The sequence below is a fragment of the Heteronotia binoei genome, chromosome 8 (genome assembly GCF_032191835.1).
Source record: "Heteronotia binoei isolate CCM8104 ecotype False Entrance Well chromosome 8, APGP_CSIRO_Hbin_v1, whole genome shotgun sequence".
NCBI classification, from domain to species: Eukaryota; Metazoa; Chordata; class Lepidosauria; order Squamata; family Gekkonidae; genus Heteronotia; species Heteronotia binoei.
This window is the reverse complement of record NC_083230.1, coordinates 112,075,695-112,101,597: the sequence shown is the minus strand read 5'-3', so window position 1 is coordinate 112,101,597 and position 25,903 is coordinate 112,075,695. Positions and strand designations below refer to the sequence as shown.

General features: G+C 47.1%; 1 protein-coding gene across 1 annotated transcript in view; it reads right to left on the bottom strand.

The window, feature by feature from the left end:
• Positions 1-18,340, bottom strand: part of SOX5 (SRY-box transcription factor 5) — an 871,788-nt gene extending 853,448 nt beyond the window's left edge. Inside the window, exons 1-2 of the mRNA XM_060245898.1 lie at positions 18,240-18,340; positions 8,674-8,754 (exon numbers count right to left, since the gene is read on the bottom strand). The gene's annotated coding sequence lies outside the window, so the exon portion shown is untranslated. The remainder of the gene's footprint in view (positions 1-8,673; positions 8,755-18,239) is intronic.
• Positions 18,341-25,903: the final 7,563 nt, after the last annotated feature.

Sequence of the window (25,903 nt, the reverse complement as noted above, 5' to 3'; positions counted from 1 at the left end):
CCCCACTCAAAAGAACACAGGGCTGCCACTGAAAGCTGCAGCCTCATGTCATGTGGCACCCTTTCTCCTCCCAAAATGGCTAGTTGAAATTGAAGTTGTTCAAGATTCCTTAGCTCCATCATCAACCCAAACGGAGACTGCATCCAATAAATCAGGAGACTGCACCTGGGAAGGGCAGACATGGCATTTTTTTTGTAGCAGGAACTCATTTGCATATCGGGCCACACACCCCTGATGTAACCAATCCTCCAGGAGCTTACAGGGCTTTTAGTACAGGGCTTACTATAAGCTCCAGCAGGATTGGCTACATCAGGGGTGTGTGGCCTAATATGTAAAGGAGCTCCTGCTACAAAAAAAAAAAAGCCTGGCCAGTGGGAGTTTCTGAGTTGAAAACACAGGACATGACTTGTTCATTCCATGAGCTTCCATATCAGGGTTCTGTCCTCCTAGCTCCATTCTCAGCACACCTGCTCATCCCTACCCCCTACCAAAATCTGAAATGGATAGTTTCCTCTTAGGCCCCAACCAGATGCTACATCTGGCACAAGTCAGGATGCGAGTGGAATCCCAGACTTGACTCTGATGCTTGCCCAGCTAAATGTGACTTCAGGGAACCAATCTTCCCGAGAACAACAGGGTCTGATTCGACTTGAGGCTGCAGGATGGGTAAGGTTGCCAGTCTCCAAGAAGTGACTGGAGATCTCCTGGGACTACAACTGATCCTGAAGTGACAGAAATAAGTTCTCCTGGTGAAAACGGCTGTTTTGGAAGCTTCTTTGAAGCAGGAACTCCTTTGCATATCGGGCCACACACCACTGACGTAGCCAGTCCCTCCTGGGACTTACAGTAGGTTCTGTACTAAGAGCCCTGAGCTCTTTGGAGGATTGACTACATCAGGGGGTGTGGCCTAATATGCAAAGGAGTTCCTTTGCTACAAAACTAAGCCTTGGTGGACTCTATGACACTACACTTCATTGAAGTCTCTCCTCTCCCCAAAACCCATTCTCCTCAGGCATCGCTCCCAAAATCCCCAGGTATTTCTCAACTCAGACCTGGAAACCCTAAGAATGAGGGAATGAGGGATTTCAACCTTTCTCCCTCAGCCATTTTCCAGAACCAAACTGGACTGAGGGGGTGGGGTATTTACCTCAGACAGTCACTATATATGAACCAAATACCCATCCCAACTCACTCCATACATTAACGTCTAGTTTGGACCTCAGAGGGGCCGATTTAAATCTCAGTCAACTTTCAATTAAAGTTCAGTCAACTGAACTTTATTATTTGAATTTCGCTAGAAAAAAAGTGTTCTCTCATCATCGAGGGTACTCATTTGGAGAAAAAAAAATATAGTGGAATAAGAAATAGTGGAAGATATTTTTTTTCCTCCCATGGCCAAAGAGTAAGCTGATCTCTAGAGCTGACTGGATAGACACTTTAAAAAAAAATCAGAAGTTATTAAAAAGTATGAAGGATCATCCGCTAAGCAGGCAAAGATTTGCCAGCGGCAAAAAGGACAGGAACAGTCTGACCTTAACTTCAAAGGAAATAACAGCAGAACTTATATATAAAAATTAGCTCTCTAGTCATTTGAATGGAAAGTGAGATTATTACCGATGGGGCTATAATGTTTGAGTGAAGGAGAAAGTTATTCCAAGGAGTTTTTTTTTTTTAAGTGGGGGAGGATAGATAGCATTCCATCCAGTTCTCTTCATAATATTTCCTCTGTATACTTCGGATAGCACAAGGGATCATCACCAATGTTCCCTCTAAGCTGAGTTAATGTGAGCTAGTTCACGGTTTTTTCGCCTCCGGCTCACACATTTTTGTCTTAGCTCAAGAAAAATAGCCCCCAAAGCAAACAAATTTATGCAGTAGCTCACAACTTTAATGCCAGTAGCTTACAAGGTAGAATTGTTGCTCACAAGACTCCACAGCTTAGAGGGAGTATTGATTATCAGTCCAGGCCCCTACCTGGTGGAATGAAGTCCCGCTGGAGATCCAGGCCCTGTGGGACCTATCCAAGTTTCGCAGGGCCTGTAAGACAGAGTTCTTCCAGCAGGCTTTTAACTGGTCCAGTGGGCGTCCTTTGAAGTCACTGCTCCCCCCCCCCCCCCCAGCACCCTACCATCAAGGTGATCAAGTTGTGCTGAAAGCTTCCAGCCAACATGCTATTGTGTGGTCTGTTGCCAATTGTATGGATTACTCAGCCCCGTAGCTAGGGGCCAGGAGGGGAGGGGGCCATGGGGGGACTGCAGGGGGAGGGGGCCATTTAAATAACTCAGGAAGCTGGTGACTGCTCCTGCCACCCATCCCGTGCTATTTGGACCCCACCAACCAGTTGATTTGTGGGCCCTTTAAAAGGCATGGAAGGGGCAGCAGCTTCTCCCGGGTGTCCCTCCCATCCAATTTAAATTGCACAGATGAGAGGGGAAGCTTGGGGGTGAAGGGGCCCCCCAAACTGTCAGGGGGCCAGGTCCCATGGGCCCCTGGTTAACTGCGGGCCTGGGACTTGAAAGTTTATACCCTGAAAATCTTGTAGATCTGTAAGATGCTACTGGATTCAAATTTAGCTGTTCTACTGTAGTCCAGGATTGCTCTCCTCTGAAACTATCTCAGCTCACTGAGTGACCTTCAGCCAGTCCTACTAACAGCTTACTAGGCGCCCTTGGGCCAGCGAGTCAGTTTGTTGTAGTGGTTAAGTGCGAGGACTCTTATCTGGGAGAACTGGGTTTGATTCCCCACTCCTCCACATAACCTGCTGATGAGACTTTGGGTCAGCCATAAGTTCTCTCAAGGCTGTTCTGCTCAAGAGCAGTTCTGGGAGAGCTCTCTCAGCCCCACCTACCTTACAGGGTGTCTGTTGTTTAATATTTGAAATAATTATTATATGTTACTTAGTAAATCCAAGTTTGTATACTTTTTGAGGCTAGTTTATGCGGAGGTTCGTTAACCTGGGGTTTTTTTGCTCACCTGGAGTTTGTCAATGTTAGTTTCCATGAAGGAAATGGCCGCACACCTTTTAAACGCCTTCTCTCCATTGGAAATAATGAAGGATAGGAGTACCTTCTTTTGGGGCTCACAGGGTTGGACCATTGGTCCAATCCTTTTGAAACTTGGAGGGTATTTTGGAGAGAGGCACTGGATGCTATGCTGAAAATCTGGTGCCTCTACCTTAAAAAAACAGCCCTCCCCTGATCCCCATGGATCAATTCTCCATTATACCCTATGGGAATCAGTCTCCATAGGGAATAATGGAGTGCCCAGCAGACATTTCCTTCCCACCCTCTTGCTTTCTGATGACCATGAAGCAAGGGGAAGGCCTCCAAACCAAGGGATCCCCTGTTCCCACCTGGGGATTGGCAACCCTATGGAAATCACTACTGGACAACAGGACAGTCACGCCAATCATCAAACTTTTTTGTACCTTGGTGATTTTGGCCCATGGCCCATGAGTTCCCAATGCCTGGAGAGTACCCTTTCCCTTTCTGGATCTAAGAGCAAGGGAAATTTACCATCAGAAAGAGGAAGCAAAGATAGGATGGTGCTTCCCTTCCTGCACCAACCGAGGGACAGCGTAGCTCTGATTGAGAAAGAATTAAAAAGGCTGGATTAACCGTTATGCAAAGTCTGCTATAGCGTAGGCCCCAGCCATATGGCAAATCCTTGGGTAAGGCTTAAAGCAGCTGTGGATAAAACTATCATCCACTCGGAACCAGCTGCTTCTGATCCTCACTGCAGCATCTTGACACCGAGCATTCAGCGGTGGTAATCTTCTGTTTGGATGCAATAAGCGGCGGTCCAGCCTTCACCGCAGCACAAAACCCCCGTGCAAAATGGGAAAGGCATCGACGCAAAGCCGAGGCTCGTGAAATTCAAAATGCAGCAAGTAAAGACCATGTAGAAAGCGTGGGTTCCAAGCTGTGGTGCTTATCCTCCCATTAAAAAAAAAAAAACTAGGCAAATACTGGAACCTTGCAAATGAACAAGCCGTGGTTGCTTGAGGAGGCCAAACTTCCTTTATGTAAGAGCCACATAGAATAAATGTCAGATGTTTGAGAGACACAAGACATGAACATCCAAGGTAGGGGGGGAGGGAAGGAGGGAAGGAAGGAAGGGAGGGAGGAGGAAGAGAGGAGGAGAAGAAGAAGCAAATTATATTGGATTTTTATCCCACTCTATACCCTAAATCTCAGAGTCTCAGAGCAGTCACAATCTCATTTACCTTCCCCCTCCCCACCCCCACACAGCAGACAACCTGTGAGGTAGGTGGGGCTGAGAGAGCTCTGGCAGCAGCTGCCCTTTCAAGGACAACTCCTAAAAGAGCTAAGGCTGACCCAAGGCCATTCCAGCAGGTGCAAGTGGAGGAGTGGGAATCAAACCCGGTTCTCCCAGATAAGAGTCTGTGCACTTAACCACTATACCAAACTGGCTCTCATAGGACGAAAGGGAGGGAGGCTTGGAGAATAATAATTTGTGAGGGGACCCCCCAAGATTCGACTGCTGGCTTGGCTTGGAGAGGTGATTTAATAAGAGAAATGCCTTCTTCAAGCTGGCTCACGGGGTGGTAGGGGCTTCAATATGTGTGAAAGAGCCACATGTGGCTCCTGAGTCACAGTTTGGCCACAGTTTGCTCCAGTCTAAGGTAGGACACTGTCCAATAACTCGGTTGCCACCTTCCAGGAGGTCTTTTGCTATTTCAGTTGATCTCCAGACGATTGAGATCAGTTCCCCTGGAGAAAATGGCTACTTTGGAGGGTGTACTCTATGGCATTATACCCTGCTGAGGTCCCTCCCAAACCACCCCCACCCCCAAATCTCTGGGTACTTCCTAACCTAGAGCAGGCAACCCTACCAGTAACTGATACCCACAGGGGTTGCTTTGTAGAAAAATAGGTGGTGGAGCTCATCCAGGGATTGTTATACAGGCGTGCCTACTATTTAATGGACAAGGTAGCTGGGAGGAGGAGGAGGAACCCTTAGAAAGGTTCAGGAGCTGCACTCCTGTAAGCTCCTGCTGAATTCAAGGCCTGGATACCCAGCAGAGCTGGATTAACAATTAGGTCAAGCAGGCACTGGCCTATGGGCCCTCACACCTCTAGGGGCCCCGGGCCAGCTTTCCCCTCCTGGTTTCCCCACTGCTTGCAGCCCTTCCAACTTGCACGTGCAGCCAGCAACTCTTTGCCCGACTTGCTTGGCGCGGCTGCTGGTGGCGTTGTCACCACTTTTGCCTCTCTCTGCCTTTCCCTGCCGCTTTGTCAAAGGGGCTTTTAAAGAAGGTGCCTGCAGGCTGCAGTGGGAGCCATGGGCGGCGGGACAAGTGCTCAGACTCTGAGATAATCTGCGAGGGGCCAACAAAGATTCGACCACCTAGGGGCCCCCACAAGGTTTAACCCGGCACTGATACCCAGTAAGCATCCTGTGTTATTTTGTATCAGATTTTGTCTTCTTTTCTTCAATTCCTTGTTTGGAAACCGTGTTAGGATGACTCGTCTCTGAGACTCCAGCGTGTTTTGTGCATGATGTTGATACCGCGCTTCTTCATTTACAATCACAGATATTCCCCTACAGTGGCGGTCCAAGCACGGAGCTGCAGTAAAGATTGAAAATTGCATCCTGATAAAAGAAAGACAGCAAGAAAGGGCGGGGGCAGGCGGCAACATGTATCTTATCTAGGGAAAAAGGTTTAAAAACATTTTCTTTAATAACTTTTTTAAAAACCTAGATTTCAGTCTTTGTCTTGTTGATGAAAAAGAAACGGAGGCTCTTTCTGCCACGCAGGTCAAAATCCCTGGAGAGAAAACCCGATTTTTTCCCTGTCATTAAAAATAAACCACTGTTTCTGCTTAATACTACAAAGAAACAAATTAGAAACTAAATTGCAGATGTACATGATTATATGAAAATTATATACAATTCATAGCTCTCATCTCCACACTTTTCAGACAAACAAAAAGCAGGGTTGAAAACGGCGATAGATGCAAAAGTATCTCATTCCAGAAGCTGCTAAGATCTTGGGGGCTTTAAATATCTTTATCTCCAGAAATTATCACTGGAGACAATGGGGAGGGACGGAGGCTCAGTGGTAAAGCATCTGTTTGGTAAGGTTCAATCCCAGGTTCAACCCCCGGCATCTCCAACTAAAAAGAGTCCAGGCAAGTAGGCATGAAAAATCTCAGCTTGCGACCCTAGAGAGCCGCTGCCAGTCTGAGTAGGCAATACTGACTTTGATGGACTGAGGGTCTGATTCAGTAGAAGGCAGTTTCATATGTTCATATATATATGTTCGATTACTAAATAATACTTTCAAATTTGACCAATATACTGTAATTTGGGGGGGGGGGAATGGTGGCTCAGTGGTAGAGCATCTGCTTGGTAAGCAGAAGGTCCCAGGTTCAACCCCCGGCATATCCAACTAAAAAGGGTCTAGGCAAAGAGGCATGAAAAACCTCAGCTTGAGACCCTGGAGAGTCGCTGCCAGTCTGAGTAGACAATACTAACTTTGATGGACTGAGGGTCTCATTCAGTATAAGGTAGCTTCATATATTCATATGAGACTAGCTCCCACAAATGTTCTTCAGCTCGCTTTGAAAACATCTACTACTGGAATGGGTTGCCAGTGGTTTGCTATCAATCCGGAAACAGTGGCATAGAACAATTTATGGTCCATATGACAAGTAGGAGCCCCGTGGCACAAAGTGGTAAAGCTGCAGTACTGCAGTCCTAAGCTCTACTCACGACCTGAGTTCGATCCCGGCAAAAGCTGGGTTCAGGTATTCGGCTCAAGGTTGACTCAGCCTTCCAATCCTTCCAAGGTGGGTAAAATGAGTACCCAGCTTGCTGGGGTAAAGTGTAGATGACTGGGGAAGGCAATGGAAAACCACCCCATAAAAAGTCTGCCAAGAACACATCATGATGTGACGTCACCTCATGGGGATTACCTTTACCTTGACAAGCACTGAAAAGACACTACCAAACATCTATGCAACTCCTGGTGATTCTGGGATGATTTCAATAACATTACACTGAAGACTAACGATCAGGAAAGACCCATGGAAAACATCTGTCTTTAACCCTAAATAATCTTCTGGCCCAACTGTTCTCAATGTGGGACCCAGGAGTGGAATTCTAGTAGGAGCTTCTTTGTATATTAGGTCACACCCCTCTGATATAACCAGTCATCCAAGATCTTACAAAAAAGAGCCTCGTAAGCTCTTGGAGGATTGGCGACATCAGGGGTGTGTGGCCTAATATGCAAAAGGGCTACTGCTAGAATTCCACCACTGGTGGGACCCATGGGCACCACGCAGCCTGCTAACACCTTTCCTGGCACCCTGTATTTAGAAACTAGATGTAACCTGGTGGGGCCCCTGTCCAACTGGGCTTCTGTTAAGCTACTGGAAATCTGATTGGCTGTGCAGATTAAAATAGCATTGTTTTGGCAGCAGCTGCCAACACCGAAATGGTTGTATATTATTTCTCTCACTCAAATCACTCCTCTTGTACCTTTGTTTATGTGGCTGGCTACACCTCCTGTGGTTGTGCTCTGCCATTTTGTGGTTGCACCACCCATTCTGTGCTACGATTCTAAAGGTGTCCATAGGCTCTAAAAGGTTGGGGACCTATCTTAATTGAGTTACATGAAACACCAGACAGGGTGGGTGGTGGATGGAGGGAGGGAGGGAGAGAGAGAGAGAGACAGACAGACAGACAGACAGACGATGATAGATAGATAGATAGATAGATAGATAGATAGATAGATAGATAGATAGATAGATAGATAGATAGATAGATAGAAAGATAGAGGAAAGTTTATTTTCCCTCATTTAACAGAATTGCCCCAACATCTAGAGAACCATGAGCAAAGCAAAAGTTGGTCCATGCACCACTGCACATAGTTCTCATATAGAAGGTTGCACATGTGGTCCCCAACACACTACCTCATTGGTTTATGAGATGGCCCTTCACAGAAGCCACTCCAGTTCCCACCACAGCTGGTCCACATATGGAAACTGCCTCCAGCATACCCATTCAATCACTATATCACAGTAGGAAAGAACAATCAATCACCAGCTGATGCTTTAAAGCAACACATATGCCAAGGCGTCTGATCGTTGTCATACAAATGACTAAGGATAAAATCAAGAATTGTCACACTTCATGTTTGAGAGAGCATCACAAACCGCCCCCCCCCCCCACACACACACAGATGACGTTCAGAAAACTTCACATGAACAACGGGATCTCAACAAAGTTCACAGTCCGGAACAAGTCCACAAAACTTTCAGTTTCTATCTACATGATGGAACGTCTTTGTATTCAAACATAGCAGAATGGAGCCCTATCTGAGAAACACGATCCATACTTGGCCATATTAAAACCAACTTCTTAGTTCACGTCATTGTACCTGTGACATGGCCAATATTAAGTCAATGACTTTTTGTTGATTTTCCTTCATTACTTCCATAATCATTTGTTTTGCTTGTCTTCATTGCCAGACAATAGGCAATTTTCAGGCTGTTACTGTTACCGATGACACTGAAAATGGCTGGATTCCCCCCAACTTAGAGTTAGAGCATTCCTGTTTGGATTTTTACACTGGGTACAAGTCCAATCTTAGCCAAAGCAACTTCTCAGAAAGCAGCAAACTGCTTTTCTTTAGAAAAGTCTTACCTGTTGGAGTTTCCCAGCTTAACTGTTCTCTTTTAACCGCTCCACTGCTCCTGCTCCTTATAGCCTCCTTTGCTTCTGTCACTGTGGAAGAACACAGAAGAATATTAGAACAGGCTTGCCGCATTAGAACGGACACCATCTCTGTGTGTGTTCTCAAGTCACTTCTGACTAATGGCAACCTGATGAATTTATGACCTCCAAAATGTCCTTTCGTTAACAGCCTTGCTCAAGTCAATTCATCTCCTGTTGGGTTTTCCTCCTGCCTTCTACTTTTCCAAACGTTATTTCCTTTTCCAGTGACTCATCTTCTCATGAGGTGACCAAAGTGTAGCAGCCTCAGTTTAGTCATTTTCGCTTTCAGGGCAAGTTCAAGTACGATTGCCAATCCCCAGGTGGAGGCAGGGGATCCCCCAGTTTAGAAATCCTCCCGCCACCTCTGGCTCATCAGAAAGCAGCAGAGGGAGGGAAATGTCTGCTGGGCACTCCATTATTCCCTATGGAGACCGATTCCCATGGGGTATAATGGAGAATTGATCCGTTGGTATCTGTGGCTCTGGGGGGGAGGAGCGCTGTTTGAGATAGAGGCACCAAATTTTCAGCATAGCATCTGGTGCCTCTCCTTAAAACACTCTCCAAGTTTCAAAAAGATTGGACCACAGGGTCCAATTCTATGAGCCCCCAAAGAAGGTGCCCCTATCCTTCATTATTTCCAATGGAGGGAAGGCATTTAAAAGGTATGCAGTCCTTTGAAATGTGATGGCCAAAACTTCCTTTGGAGTTCAATTATGCTTGTCACAACTTTGTTCCTGGCTCCACCCCAAAGTCTCCTGGCTCCAACCCCACCCCCAAAGTCTCCTGGCTCCAAATCCAAAGTCCCCAGATATTTCTTGAATTGGACTTGGCAACCCTAAGTTTAGGGTTGATCTTGAGTCCAACCAATTGTCTTTTTTGGTGGTCCATGGTATTCATAAAATTCTCCTCCCAACACGACACTTCAGTTTAACCATGTTTAAATAAAAGTGTGAATGAGCCTGGTTTCTGCTGGGTTGGATTGGAGCAAGGCTTTACATTCAAGCCAAAAAGAAAGGTGGGGTGTCCTATTTTAAACATGATTTAAAGAAATATCCTCTGTTCGTCAGAGGGCTGGGATCCACCCACTATTCCACTATATGTATTCGAAACAGTGTACACCAATCCAGGGGGCGTTTTGCAGAAAAGTAGGTGGTGGAGCTCATTAGCATAAGTCATTAACACATGCCACCACCCCCCAACCAAAAGCAACCCAATGCAAGAAAGGAGAGCCCAGGGCAAGCGAGGCCTGGAGAAAGGGTGGCATGGGCTCCTCCAGGGATTAATTAGGGCTGCTGGAGGCATGGCAAAGCCCCTGGTAGCTGGCTGGCTGGCTGCCTGCTCTCCTAATCCAGGGATTGTTATGCAGCTGCACCTACTATTCAATGGGCAAGGTAGATGGGGAGGAAGAGGGGGGACCCTCAGAAAGGTTCAGGAGCTGTGCTCCTGTGAGCTCCTGCTAAATCTGAGCCCCGCAACAAACTATTTAAAAGGTCAATAGATCATTTAAAAAAAAAAGATGTATACTAGACCATTCAGAGTCAAGTAGTTTGAGTTGGAAAAGAAAAGGACCTGAGGCAGCATGGAATAGAGGTTAGAGTGCCAGAAAAAAGATGAAGAGGAAGATGAAGGAGGAAGAGGTGGTTGTGGTGGAAGAGGAGGAGCTGGTTTTATACCCCATCCTTCACTACCCGAAAGAGTCTCAAAATGGCTTACAATCCCTTCCTCTCCCCACCACAGATGCCCTCTGAGGGAGTTTGGGCTGAAAGAGCTCTAAGAGAACCGCTCTTGAGAGAACAACTCTGAGAGCACTTGTGACTGGCCCAAGATCATGCAGTTGGCTGAATGTGGCAGAAGAGTGGGGAATCAAACATGGTCCCCCAGATTAGAGTCCATCACTCTTTAATCGCCACACTACAGCTGGAGACCTGGGTTGCAATCTCCACTCTCTTATGAAGTTAATTGGATGATCTCGATTCAGTCATGCACTCCCAGAATGACATACTCCACAGGGTTCTTGTGAACACAAAATGGAGGAAATCAAAAGCAGGAACCATGAGTGGGTTTGCCATTTTCCAACTAGGAAGGAGGATTTCCTGCCCCAAGCAGGCATTTCCTGCTACTCAGGGGTTGTTTTGTAGAAAAACAGGTGGCAGAGCTCATTAACAACTCATTAGCATATCCCCCCAGCCAAAAGCAACCCAAGGCAAGAAAGGAGAGCCCCGGGAGAGCGAGGCCTGCTTGGGCTGGCTAGAGATCCATGTGTGGGACAAAAGGCCAGCAAGCCACCTGCCACCCAAAATCACATAAGAAGTGGAGAAAGGGTGGCGCAGGCTTCTCCAGGGGTTAATGAGAGCTGCTGGGGGTGTGGCAAAGCCCCTGGTGGCTGGCTGGCTGCCTGCTCTCCTAATCCAGGGATTGTTATGCAGCTGCACCTACTATTCAATGGACAAGGTAGGTGGGGAGGAGGAGGGGGAACCCTCAGAAAGGTTCTGGAGCTGTGCTCCTGTGAGCTCCTGCTGAATCTGAGGCCTGCTGCTACCATTCATTATTAGCAAGATTAAAATGGGGGTGGTATGGGAGAGTGAAATGACAACTGCCAGCATCCTGAAGTGCCGACATCACTTCTGGCCTGACCCGAAGAGACATCAGTGTGTCATAGAAATGCTCTAGCATTGGGTCAAAACTCTAAAGATAAAGCAAAGTTTTAGCTAAATGCATGTGTGTCGCCATAACACGCTGATGTCACTTCCGGTTGCAACGGAAATGATGTCACCATGTCCCTGGAGATCCAACGATGTTCCCAGTGAGGGTTCCTCCACTGCCAGGGAGCTGCTGGGATTATTTATTTATTTATTAGATTTATATCCCGCCCTTCCCGCCAGGGCAGGCTCAGGGCGGCTCACAACCTATAAAATCGCACTAACAATATAGCTAACCATTACATTTAAACAGGTTTGGGCTGGCCATTAATTAAAACCATCTAAAATGCTTTAAAACAATATGGCGCTAATATCAGGATATCCTTTCAATTCAGTTGGATGATGGCTGTTCTTCTTGCTACTGTATCAGCATCTTAGGATCAGTTAAAGGCGAGCCGGAAAAGTACGGTCATGCGGGCCTTGGGAACTGCGCAAGGTCCAGCAAGGCTCTGGCCTCCTCCGGCAGTTGATTCCACTAATAGGGGGCTGTGACTAAAAAGGCTCTTTCTCTAGTAGATTTTAGTCTAGCCTCCCTTGGCCCAGGGATCGTTAATAGTTTTGCATTCCGGATCTAAGTACCCACTGGGGAACGTGCAGGAAGGGACGGTCCCCAAGGTAGACAGGTCCTCGGCCATATAGGGTCCTCGGATCAAAATAAGATCAGTTTGATGTAACAGAATATACCCCTTGGATTTTGCACTTAAGTGACATCTCTTTAAAACTGGGCAGTTATCTGGGCATAGCAACGGCATGCACTCACAACTGTATGTGCATAGCACTGAAACAGCAAGGGGCAGGGGGTTTTTTGTAGCAGAACCTCCTTTATATATTAGGCCACACACCCCAATGTAGCCAATCCTTCAAGAGCTTACAGGGCTCTTATTCCAGAGCCTACTGTAAGCTCCAGGAGGATTGGCTACATCAGGGGTGTGTGGCCTAATAGGCAAAGGAGGTCCTGCTAGAATCCCTTACAGGGCTCTTCGTACAGGGCCTGCTGTAAGCTCCAGGAGGACTGGCTACATCAGGGGTGTGTGGCCTAATAGGCAAAGGAGGTCCTGCTAGAATTCCTTACAGGGCTCTTCGTACAGGGCCTGCTGTAAGCTCCATGAGGATTGGCTACATCAGGGGTGTGTGGCCTAATATGCAAAGGAGATCTTGCTATAATTCCTTACAGGGCTCTTCGTACAGGGCCTACTATAAGCTCCAGGAGGACTGGCTACATCAGGGGTGTGCGGTCTAATATGCAAAGGAGTCCCAGGTTCAATCCCCAGCATCTCCAGTTGAAAGAATCAGATAGGAGGTGATTTGAAAGACCTCATCCTGAGACCCTGGAAAGCCGCTATTGGTCTGAGCAGACCATGTTGACTTTGAGGGACCAAAGGTCTGATTTAGCATAAAGGCAACATCATGTGTTCACATGAACTTTTTGAAAAAAACTGGTAAAAACTGGTTCTTGCTATTCTGCCAGCCTTTTTTCAGCAGCTGGATTTATCCTGCACAGATTTGAGGCTGAGAACAAAACCACCCAAGAGTTAAACCCGCAGCCATTTATATCACAAACCCCGATTCCACACCCCCGCCCCCCCCCCCCGCCTTCAATGAACAATTGAGACTTTCTTTACACTTCACTTGTAGGCACATCATGAGTTTTGTGGGTGACAGTGTGAAAGTAGTGGCTTCTTTTCGACATTTTCACGCTTTCATAAACAAAGATGAGATGCGTCCTCTTTACTTTCTTTTTTCCACATGCATTGTCCCCGCCGCTGTCAGTTCTCTGCTGAGCATTTTCACTTTTATAAAATCAAATCAAAACTATATTCAATTTTTTGGAAAAAAGATATATAGCAATTGGCTGATGGTTTTTGTTATGTTACTTTACAAAAAAAAAATCTGCAAAAGTTTTAGATGGTGTCAGAAGGGGGAAAAAACCCAAGATGTTGCAAGGCCATCTTTTCCAACGGCTTAATGAGCACATGGTAAGGTTTTGCACTGCCTCCAACGTCCACTGATGAATCTCTCCTGACCAGAAGGCAGCCCAAAAGAATCAGAGACTGTAGCACTAATGTCAATGTGGTGCATCTGATGGCATTCAGGGGTCGTTTAAAAAAAATAGGTGGTGGAGCTCATTAGCATAATCATTAACATATGCTGCCCCCCCCAACCAGCCAAAAGCAACCTGACCTAAAAAAGGAGAGCCCCAGGCGAGCGAGGTCTGTTGGGCTGGCCAGCCCAAGCAGGCCTCGCTCACCTGGGGGTCTCCTTGGCTGCCCCCCCACAGTCAAAAGGCCAGCAAGCCACCCACCACCCAAAATCACATAAGAAGTAGAAAAACGGTGTGTGGGGAGGTTCTCCAGGGGTTAATGAAGGGCTGCTGGGGGCGTGGCAAAGTTCCTGGTGGCTGGCTGGCTGCCCGCTCTCCTAACCCAAGGATTGTTATGCAGCTGCACCTACTATTCAATGGACAAGGTAGGTACATGGGGAGGAGGGGGGGCGTCAGAAAGGTTCAGGAGCTGTGAACTCCTGCTGAATTCAAGGCCTGATGGCATATATACAAAAAGTGTGCTCTGTTAGCATTCCACTTCTGAGACCAACTGCATAGGATATTCCCAAACTATTCCTTGGTAGGGTTGCCAGCCCCCTCATGTGGGCAGGGGGTCCCCCACTTTGCAGGGTCCTCCCTGCCACCGACCAGTCATGTGGCTCTCCCCACATGACTTCAAATAGAAAAACAATTATTTGCATTAATTTTGCTGGCCTGAATCATTCTCCCTTGGCGAGCACTGTTTTTAAGCTGATAATTTTTTATGGCCTGAGAATGATGTTATAAATATCCATATGGCCCTTGGCAGAAAAAAGGTTCCTCACCCTTGCTGTATTGCATTGCACTGTTAGGCTGTTAAAGAGAGTCATTTTATGACCTTGTTAGTACATTGGACTTTTTATTCACCTAGCAGGGAGGACAAACAAACTTCTGATGACAGAGCAAAAAAGAGAAGCAATAATATGACTTGGAGATGCTACATATAAATGCACTTGAGGTTAAGGGTCTGACTTAAAGAAGCATGAGTGGAAAGAAAGCTATTTTGGATTATGCAGATGCAAGTGACTATACTTCTTGAGATTTCTGAAGGAAGGAGATGAATTTCCACACATCGCATTTGGAATAATAACTTTTAAAAATTTCATTCAGAGGTGTCATCCTTATTGAAAAACAACATGGCGCAAAGCCAACACAGTGAAGAGAGTTTGAAAAGGACGTTTTCCCCTTTCTGGAACATGCCCCCACTTTCAGAGGTACTGCAGAGGTGAAGAGCCATGGCTCGGTGGCAGAGCACCAATTTGGCACGCAGAAGGTCCCAAGTTCAATTCCTGGCATCTCCAGTTTAAAAAAACTCAGGTAGTACATAATTTATTTGTTTATTTTTATCAAATTTATATCCCGCCCTCCCCTGACGGGCTCAGAGCAGCTAACAATGTGAAAGACCTCTACTTGAGACTCTGGAGCAGGGGTGGCCAAACTTGCTTAATGTAAGAGCCACCCCGAATAAATGTAAGATGTTTTAGAGCCACAAAAAATGAATGTCAGATGTTTGAGAGCCAGAAGGAAGGAAGACAAATAGATGGGGGGAGGTGGAAAGAAAGTAACTTTAAATGCATTCTCCAAGCCACTGGCTGGCTTGGAGAAGTGATTTAAAGAGACAAAGGCCTTCTCCAAGCCAGCCGATGAAGCAGTGGGACCTTCCGAGAGCCACACAATATGTGTGAATGAGCCACGTGTGGCTCCTGAGCCACAGTTTGGCCACCCCTGCTCTGGAGCACCACTGCCAATGAGTAGATAATACCAACCTTAATGGACCAGTGGTCTTGTATAGAAGGAGAGCCTTCAAAACAGAACAAAAACATCCCACCTTTCAGAGAGAGGACTGAAAACTTAGCAAAAACTCTGAACTAGATACCCTACAAGATTACGGTTCCCAATAAAGCGCTGGCAAATGCTGAGGGATTTGGAGATGGTGACAGGAAAGGGCAGAATTTGGGGAGGAGCACTGCCTGGAAGTGACATCATGCCCTCCCCAATCTCTGCCCTCCTCTTGCCTCGCCCCTCCACCCCAATCTCTCAGCATTTGCCAAGGTAGTCTTGGGAACCGGTAATGAGACCCAGTTCGGTGTAGTGGTTAAGAGGGTAGGACTAGTATCTGGAAGACCGAGGGTTGAATCCCCACTCATGCCATGGAAGCTTGCTGGGTGACCTTGGGCCAGTCATGCTCTCTCTGCCTATCATACAGAGTGGTGAGGAAAATAACACGGAAGAGAGGATGTAACCCACTGAGAGAAAGTCAGGGAATGAATGAATGAAGCACTTGAAGGGCTGTCATATAGGGGATTGATCAGTTGTTCTCCGTTGCCCTAGAAGCTGGATCAGAACCAACGGGTTGAAATTAAAACAAAAGAGTATCCAGCTAAACATTAGGAAGAACTTCCTGACAAAGCGGTTCCTCAATGGAGCAGACTTCCTTGGGAGGTGGTGGGCTCTCCTTCCATGAGGGTTTTTGAACAGAGGCTGCATGGTCATCTGACAGCAATGCTGATTCTGTGAACTCCTCCAATGAGATTATACTCTCAAATGAGACGGTTACTCTGTAGCTTTAAGGAACATTTTGAATTGTGCACCTGCCGCATATGAGCCATTTAGTATGATTCACAGTAGCACCTTGCAGGTGTTGGTTTAAACAAGCTGGCTGTTTGGCCTAACACTTCAGAAAAATTGCTAAAAGGTTTGTTGCTTTTATTCAGGGTTTAAAATGGTTTTACGGCTAATGTGCATATGGTTTTAGTGTGTTATTGTATACCATTTATGTCATTTAGGATTATTGCAGCTTGAAGAAGCTCACGCGAAACAAGGGTTCAGTACGACCTTGTCCTTGGAAACTTGGATTATTGGCTGCATCTTTTGACAGACATTAAACATCTGGAGTACTACACCGGGATTTCATGGAATGAGATGGGAAGTTTTACCGTAGGATGAAAAGAAGGGCTCTTGGTGCTAATGCTTCCTTTTTCATTAAGGACTAAACATTATGGTTGTTTTCTAATTTATGACGTTGGAATTTGTATATGAGTATGTTTATTTTTGTTGACCTTGTATAATTTGATAATAGAAGCTGGTTTTCACGGTGGGTTATGTACCTTTGATTTTTTCGATTCTGTGAACTCCGGCAGACCATGAGAAGGAAGGCAGGAGGGGTTGCTTCAGTGCTTAGTTCTTATGGCCCCTTCTTACATGCGCAGGGAAATGCTGATTGCCACTTTGGGGTCAGGCTGCAATTTTTCTCCAGGCCAGTTTGGCCAGGGATCCTGGAGGTTTTTTGCCATCTTCTGGGCAGGGAGCCTGCAGGGGCCAGTGGGGATGTATGCTTGTGGGGAGGTATTTGTAAGTTTCCTGCATTGTGCAGGGGGTTGGGCTAGATGACCCTGGCGGTCCCTTCCAAATCTATGATGCTGTGAATGAATGAACGCACACACACACACGCACACAAACGAATGAATGAACAAATGAATGAATGAATGGCATAACTGTCATCAGGGGTTCAAGTCAAAGAGTACTTACCCGAGAAAGCAAAAAAAATCCAAACAAAAAACAACAGAACACTAGTGCGCACTACCCAGGATGCTTTGTGTATTTTTTAGTTTTTAAATACCATTTTATACCTTTAAAAAAAAAAAAACCTGTATTGCATTTTTTTCCACAACTGGGAAGAAAAGTGGCATTAAAATACACTAAACCAGGGGTGTCAAACATGTGGCCTAGGAGCTAAATCAGGCCCTTGGAGGGCTCCAATCTGGCAGTCATCTGTTTCCTTCTCCCTCTCTCTTGCTTTCTTCTGCATAATAGCTTGCTTTGCAAGGCTTGCTCAATTGCACTGGAGCTACAGAGCAAAGTCTTTATTTTCTCTATTGGCTGAGGCTCCTCCCTTGAGGAGGAAGTGGGAAGGGAGAGTTTGCTTTGCCAGGCTCTCTCAATTGCACAGCAGAACTACTGAGCCAAGCCTCTCTTCCTTCTACTGACTGAGGCTCCTCCCCCTCCTGGTCCCCTGGGGAAGGAAGGAAAGAGCCAGAGCTTCCTTTGCCCAGTTCCCCAGATCCCATGGGAGAGATACAGAGAAAGTACCTTTAAGACAGAGTGTTAATGTTTTAAGCATGTTTTAAGTTTTTAAAAAAATATCTTTAATTGCGTTTGTCAGTGTCCTCTATAAAGTTTATATCTCTGCTACCTAATCTTATATAGGTATGCACACAGCCCGGCCTGACATGGCTCAGCCCAACCAGGTCTCATTTATGTAAGATCCGGCCCTCATAACAAATGAGTTCGACACCCTTGCACTAAACAAACAAGCAAGCAAATACAGCTAGGTTCCAGAAAACTCTACCTGCCATTTTGCTCTCTAAAACGGGCCCCACCTAAAGGGGGGGGGGGGGGGCCCTGATCCTTCCATCATTAATTTCACCGGTCCCCCTTTCAACACACACCGGAGCGAGAGGGCAAAGACCTTGGCTCACTTAGATTATGTTAATTATAATCAGTGTTTTTACTTTCGGCGTCTTTGATTGTTAAGTTGGCAAAGTGCAGTGGAGATCCCCTTTGGGGGATGCGAGGCGCGACAGGAACGCAAGCGATTATTATTAAATAAAAATCACCTGGCGTTTTAAATTATACAATAGCCACCTGATTACACTTAACACTCCAGCTGCAATAAAACAATAATTGCATGCAATATAAATTAAAGATGTGTTTACCCAAGTTCAAGAAAGTTCAGGTGCTTTGGAATAATCACAGAGGTGTCAGGAGAGACTTCTGATCCCGTCATCCATCAGGCTGTCTTGGCGTAAAGGGAGCCGGAGCGGAAGAACGAGAATAGGAAAAGAGGCCAGCAAGCGAGCGAGAGAGGAGAAGAACCAGGTCAGGGCAAGACTTGAGCATCAGGCAATGGAAGACAGGAGGGTGCCTTATAAGGAGTTAGACCATCATCCCATCTAATCCAGTATTGTCTACTCGGACCAGTAACAGCTTGCCAGGATCTTGGGCAGAAAGCAGAACTTTTTTGGTTGCAGGAACTCCTTTGCATATTAGGCCACACACTCCAGATGTAGTCCATCTGATATTTATTTATTTATTTAGATTTTTAGCCTGCCCTTTCTGAAGAACAGGCTCAGGGCAGGTTACATCATAAAAACAATCAACAGTTGTCATGATCCTGGGCCTAGTGAGGCCTGCAGGCTCAGAGAAGGCTGTCTCAGAGTTACAAAAGAGCCTACATTTCCTAGGACCCCTCCTGTCCCTTTGATTGGGTGGTCAGGTTTTGGAGGGAAACTGGCCCAGAGAGGGGTGGGGCCTGGGAGGAGAATATAAAAGGGCCAAGCCCAGGCGGGTTGTGTTCCTTTCCTGGAAGGCTGAGCTGGTGGCAGGCTGTAGCCTAGAGAGCTTGCAGCAGGGGAAAGATCCCTTACCCACGGGGGTGAGTGTTGGTTATTAGAGTAGGGAATGTATAGATAAATGTGTCAGGGTTTTTGTTTATTTGCACCAACCTTTACTGTATATATATTTCACTGTTTTACCCACTTATTATTTGAGCACCGTAAATAAATTGTTGTTATACTCCTCAGGTCCTCACGTCTTTTGTTGTTGTTGTTCAGTCGCACAATCGAGTCCAACTCTTTGCGACCCCATGGACAAAGTCACGCCAGGCCTTCCTGTCTTCCACCATCCTCTGAAGTCTGCTCAAATTTGTGTTTGTTACATCAGTAACACTGTATAGCCATCTCATCATTTGCTGTCCCCTTCTTCTTTTGCCTTCTGTCTTTCCCAGCATCAAGATCTTCTCCAGTGAGTGCTCCATTCTCATTTGGTGGCCAAAGTATTTGAGCTTCAGCTTCAGCATCTGACATTCCAGGGAACAGTCTGGGTTGATTTCCCTGAGGACTGACTGATTTGATCTTCTTACAATCCAAGGGACTCTCAAGAGTTTTCTCCAGCACCACAGCTCAAAAGCATCTATTCTTCTATGTTCGGCCTTCCTTATGGTCCAGCTCTCACAGCCATACATTACTACTGGGAATATCATTGCTTTGACTATACAGACTTTTGTTGGCAGGGTGATGTCTCTACTTTTGATTATACTACCTAGGTTTGCCATAGCTGGCCTCCCAGGGAGCAAACATCTTTTAATTTCATGGCTACAGTCACCATCTGCAGTGATCTTGGATCCCAGAAATGTGAAGTCTGTCACCATTTCCATGTCTTCCCCTTCTATTTGCCAAGGTGTGATGGGGTCAGATGCCATTATCTTAGTTTTTTTTATGTTGAGTTTCAAGCCTACTTTTGTGCTCTCCTCCTCTTTCACCCTCAACAAGCGGTTCTTTAGGTCCTCCTCACTTTCTGCCATTAGAGTGGTGTCATCTGCATATCTGAGGTTGTTGATGTTTTTCCTGGCAATCTTAATTCCGGCTTCTGCTTCATCCAGGCCAGCATTCCGCATGATGTACTCTGCATATAAATTAAATAAGCAGGGTGACAATATACATCCTTGCCAAACCCCCTTTCCTATTCTAAACCAATCTGTTGTTCCATATACTGTTCTGACAGTTGTTTCTTGACCCTTATACAGTTTTCTCAGGAGACATGTGAGGTGGTCTGGTACTCCCATCTCTTTAAGGACTTGCCACAGTTTGTTGTGATCCACACAATCAAAGGCTTTAGCGTAGCCAATGAAACAAATAGACATTTTTCTGATACTCCCGTGCTTTCTCCATAACCCAGCGAATGTTGCCAATTTGATCTCTAGTTCCTCTACCTCTCCGAAACCCAGCTTGAACTTCTGGTAGTTCCCGATCTACGTACTGTTGAAGCCTAGCTTGTAGGTTCTTTAACATGACCTTGCTGGCATGTGAAATGAGTGCAATAGTTCAATAGTTTGAACATTCCTTGGCATTACCCTTCTTTGTGATTGGAATATAAACTGACCTTTTCCAATCCTGTGGCCACTGTTGCGTTTTCCAAATTTGTTTTAGGACCTTAAATAGCTCAACTTGGATACTGTCATCTCCACTCGCTTTGTCGTTAGTAATGCTTTCTAAGACCCATTTGATTTCACACTCCATGATGCCTGGCTCAAGGTCAGCAATTTCACTGTCACAGTTGTCAAGGACATTGAGATCCTTCTTGTATAATTCTGTGTATTCTTGCCACCTCTTCCTGATCTTTTCTGCTTCTGTTAGGTCCCTACCGTTTTTGTCCTTTATCATGGCCATCTTTGCACGAAACGTTCCCTTGATTTCTCCCTTGATTATTATTATTATTAAATTTTATTTGTATCCCGCCCCAGGCTCAGGGCGGCTAACAGCATTCAATAAAACATTATACAAAATACAATAATTAAAACAACATTAAAATTATACATAGTTAATACATATCTTAAACTAATCCAGCATCTATAATCTGTAACTTAACAGCAGCAGAGATGTTCTGGGCGCTATTTATCCATTTACATATTTAAATGATGGCAAGAATCATTAAAGAGTCACTTTGTTGGATCCTTCGTTCGGCCATCCTCTGTCAGCAGTCTAGGAAGGCCTGCCTAAAGAGGATGGTCTTGCAGGCCCTGCGGAATTGGTCTAAGCTCCGCAGGTCCCGCGCCTCCTCCGGGAGTTGATTTCACAGGCACGGGGCAGATCTCTTGTCCTTCCAATTATATTATTTTCCTCTATTGCTTTGCATTGTTCCTTCAGAAACGCCTCCTTATCTCTCCTTGCTGTTCTCTGGAAATCTACATTCAGTTGGGTGAATCCTTTTCACCTTTGCCTTTTGCTTTCCTTTCCTCAGCTATTTGTAAAGCCTCATCAGACAGCCACTTTGCTTTCTTGCATTTCTTTTTCTTTGGGATGGTGCTGATTGCTGCCTTCTGTACAATGTCACGAACCTCCATCCATAGTTCTTCAGGCACTCTATCAACTCTAGTTCCTTAAACCTATTCCTCACCTCCACTGTATATTTATAAGGAATGTGATCAAGGTCAAACCTGAATGGCCTAATGGCTTCCCCAGTTTTCTTCAGCTTAAGCCTGAATTTTGCGATGAGTAGCTCATGATCTGAGCCACAGTCAGCTCCAGGTCTTGTTTTTGCTGACTGTAAGGAGCTTCTCCATCTTTGACTGCAGAGTATATAATCAATCTGGTTTCTGTGTTGCCCATCAGGTGATGTCTACATGTAGAGTCGCCTTTTAGGTTGTTGGAAGAGAGGGTGTTCTCTATGATCATTTTGTTTCTTGACAAAACTCTATTAGCCTTTGCCCGGCTTCATTTTGTTCTCCAAGGCCAAACTTGTCAGTTGTTCCAGTTACCTTTTGACTTCCTACTTTGTCATTCCAGTCCCCTATGATGAGAGGACATCTTTTTTTGGTATTAATTCTAGAAGGTGCTGTAGATCTTATTTATTTATTTATTTATTTATTCCGGGATTTATATCCCGCCCTTCCCACGGGTGGCTCAGGGCGGCTTACAACAAACAATAAAACAGTAAAATCGGAATAAATTAGTTACATTTAAAATCGACATTTAAAAACCTAAAAACCTAAAATTAATATTAACTATACAGTATCACAGATATCTAGAGAGCTACATTTGTCCAGTCAGGCGTAGGCTAACCGGAAGAGGGTCGTCTTACAGGCCCTGCGGAACTGAGTAAGATCCCGCAGGGCCCTCACCTCCTCCGGTAGCTGGTTCCACCACATAGGGGCCATTGTAGAAAAGGCCCTGTCTCGAGTTGTCTTGAGATGCACTTCCTTGGGCCCGGGGATGTTAAGGAGATTTTGGGTCCCAGACCTCAGTACTCTCTGGGGGACATGTGGGGAGAGACGGTCCCTCAGGTAGGCAGGTCCCAGGCCATATAGGGCTTTAAAGGTAATGACCAGCACCTTGTACCGGACCCGGTATGTTATTGGAAGCCAGTGCAGAGCCCGAAGACCCGGCCGAATGTGCCCCCATCTTGGGAGGCCCAATAACAGCCGGGCCGCGGCATTCTGCACCAGCTGCAATTTCCGGGTCCGGCACAGGGGCAGCCCCATGTAGAGGGCATTGCAGTAATCCAGCCTCGAGGTGACCGTAGCATGGATCACTGTTGCTAGGTCGTCGGGGTCCAGGAAGGGGGCCAACTGCCTTGCCCGCCTAAGGTGAAAAAACGCGGACTTGGCAGTGGCCGCTATCTGAGCCTCCATCTTTAAGGACGGCTCCAATAGCACCCCCAGACTTTTGACCCTGTCCGCCGGCCTCAGCGGTACACCGCCAAAAGTTGGCAGGGGGATTTCCCCCTCCGGGCCCCGACGGCCCAAACAAAGGACCTCAGTCTTCGCCGGATTCAGTGTCAGTCCACTCAGTCTGAGCCACTCAGCCACGGCCTGTAATGCCTGATCTAGGTTCTCTGGGGCGCAGACCGGTCGGCCGTCCATAAGTAGATAGAGCTGGGTGTCATCAGCATACTGGTGGCACCCCAGCCCATACCTCCGGGCAATCTGGGCAAGTGGTCGCATGTAGATGTTAAATAACATCGGGGAGAGAACCGCTCCCTGGGGCACCCCACAATTAAGTGAGCGCCTCTGGGACAGCTCCCCCCCAACCGCGACCCTTTGTCCCCGACCTTCAAGGAAAGAGGAAAGCCACTGCAAGGCTAGCCCCTGAATCCCCGCGTCGGCGAGGCGGCAAGTCAGCAACCGATGGTCGACCGTATCGAACGCCGCCGATAGGTCCAACAACATCAGTACCGCCGAGCCACCCCGATCCAGATGCCTATGAAGGTCATCCACCAGGGCAACCAACACGGTCTCCGTCCCATGACCCGGGCGGAAGCCGGACTGAAGTGGGTCAAGGATGGAAGCATCCTCCAGGAAAGTCTGCAACTGCCTCGCCACTGCCCTCTCAATAAGTTTGCCCAAAAAGGGCAGGTTTGAGACCGGCCTATAGTGTGCCAATTGGGCCGGGTCTAGGGATGGTTTTTTTAGGAGGGGACGGACCACAGCCTCTTTAAGTGGCGCTGGAAAAAGCCCTTCCATTAGGGATCTGTTTATGATATCCCGTATAGGATATCTGAGATCCCCCTGGCAAGATTTAATAAGCCAGGAAGGGCATGGGTCCAATTTACAAGTTGTTGGGCGGGCAGATGAGAGGATCCTGTCGACTTCCTCCAGGCTGAGGGGGCTGAAACAGTCCAGGGTGTAATCCGAAGACATGCTCGGGGCCTCGGTTGTGTTAACTGTCTCAAAGTTGACGGGGAGGTCGAGACGGAGTGATGCGATCTTGTCCGCAAAGTAGTTCGCAAAAGCCTCACAGCCTATTTCCAATTCACTAGAATTTGGTCTGCCCTGGGGCAGAGTAGTCAGGTCTCGAATTACCTCAAACAATTGAGCCGGGCGCGAAGTTGCGGACGCAATCTTAGCCGCAAAGAATGTCTTCTTTGCGGATTTGATTGCCATCTCATAGGTCTTCAAATTCTCTCTATAAGATGATCGGGTCACTTCGTCTCGAGTACGCCGCCATAGCCTCTCTAGTCGTCTGAGGTCCCGCTTCAATTGCCGCAATTCCTGGGTGAACCAGGGAGACGGTTTGGGGCGGGGGCACAGAGGACGCCTAGGCGCAATCTCCTCGATAGCCCCGGAGAGTCCATCGTTCCAGGACTCAACCAGAGCCTCCAGGGAATCGCCAGTGGGCCAGGTATCCCGCAGAGCCGTCAGGAACCGTTCCGGGTCCATCAGGCACCGCGGGCGAGCCAAAATATGCTCTCCGCCTAAACGGGTTTGGGGTGGCATATCCACACGAGCCTTGAGGGCAAAGTGATCCGACCATGGCACTGCTTCCATTGCAATGTCGTTCACTTGTACTCCCGCCACGAAGACCAGGTCTAACATGTGTCCTGCCTGATGAGTGGGCGTTGTAACAACCTGGGAGAGTCCTAGTGTCGCCATGGATGACACCAGATCCATCGCCTGGCTGGAGGCCGCGTCGTCGGCATGGACATTGAAGTCGCCCAAGACCAGAAGCCCTGGGTACTCCAACGCCCAGCCCGCCGCGGCCTCCACCAGGGATGGCAAGGCGACGGCTGGTGCGTTAGGCGGTCGGTACACCAGCCAAATCGCCAACCCCTCCCCAACATCCCACATCAGGCCGGCACATTCAATGCCCGGAATCTCCGGGGCCGGGAGAGCCCTAAAGGAGTAAGCCTCTCGTATGAGTAGTGCCACTCCTCCCCCCCGCCCGCTAGTCCGGGACTGGTGGAAGACCGAGTAACCTGGGGGGGTCATCTGGGAGAGAGCCACGGTCTCCCCATCTCGCACCCAGGTCTCGGTCACGCAAGCCAGGTCCACATCCTGCTCCAGCAGGAAGTCCCGAAGGACACCGGTCTTATTATTGATGGACCTGGCGTTGCATAACACCAGTGTCGGAGGCGAGTGGATTCGTCTGGTCCCACTACCTGTCACCGTCGGGATGAGACGCAGGCTGGAAGGAGGTCGAGCCCTCTCATGTCTCAGCCTCCTTCGCTTATAAAACTGCCTGCTCCCACCGTCGTACCTTCCCCTCCCCAGGAGTACCGGAATCCCCATGGTAGTCATCCTCTGTGGTGGAACCTATTCGTCGACTGATGGTGACAAGACTCGGTAAGTAGAGTGCTGCTGTATATAGAGTACGGAGTAGTAGGTGTACTGCAAATTCCCCACTGCAAAATTCCACTCCTTATATCATAGGACTCTGAAAGAGCAAAGTGCAGCGATATCAAAATCCAAAAAAGTACAAGGCGGCTGAGTCCAAAGTGCGGCAGTGCCCAGGAAGGTGCAAGGTGATAGAGTCTAAAGTGCAAGGTGTAAAGTGGCAGAGGAGAGTATTGAATCTCAGTCTTATTCTCTCTTAGATGGTATTGCATAGTTCTTATAATTGATGGCGTTGACGCTCTCATTGAGGTTCCTGTTGGGGGGAGGACTTCATAGAACTGGTCCACTTCAGCCTCTTCTGCATCAGTGGTTGGGGCGTAGACTTGGATTACTGTGATATTAAGTGGTTTGCCTTGGATACAGGCAGAGATTATTCTGTCATTTTTGAGATTGTATCCTATTACTGCCTTCCTCACTCTCTTGTTAATCATAAAGGCCACACCATTTCTTCTACGGGACTCTTGCCCACAATAATAGATGTAGTGATCCTCTGAGTTAAATTCACCCATTCCTGTCCATTTTAGTTCACTGGTTCCCAAGATGTCGATGTTCAGTCTTGCCATCTCTTGTTTGACCACATATAGCTTACCCTGACTCATAGATCTTACATTCCATGTTCCAATGCAGTATTGTTCTTTGCAGTATCGGACTATCCTTTCACCATCAGATGCATCCACAGCTGAACGTCCTTTCGGCTTTGGCCCAGCCACT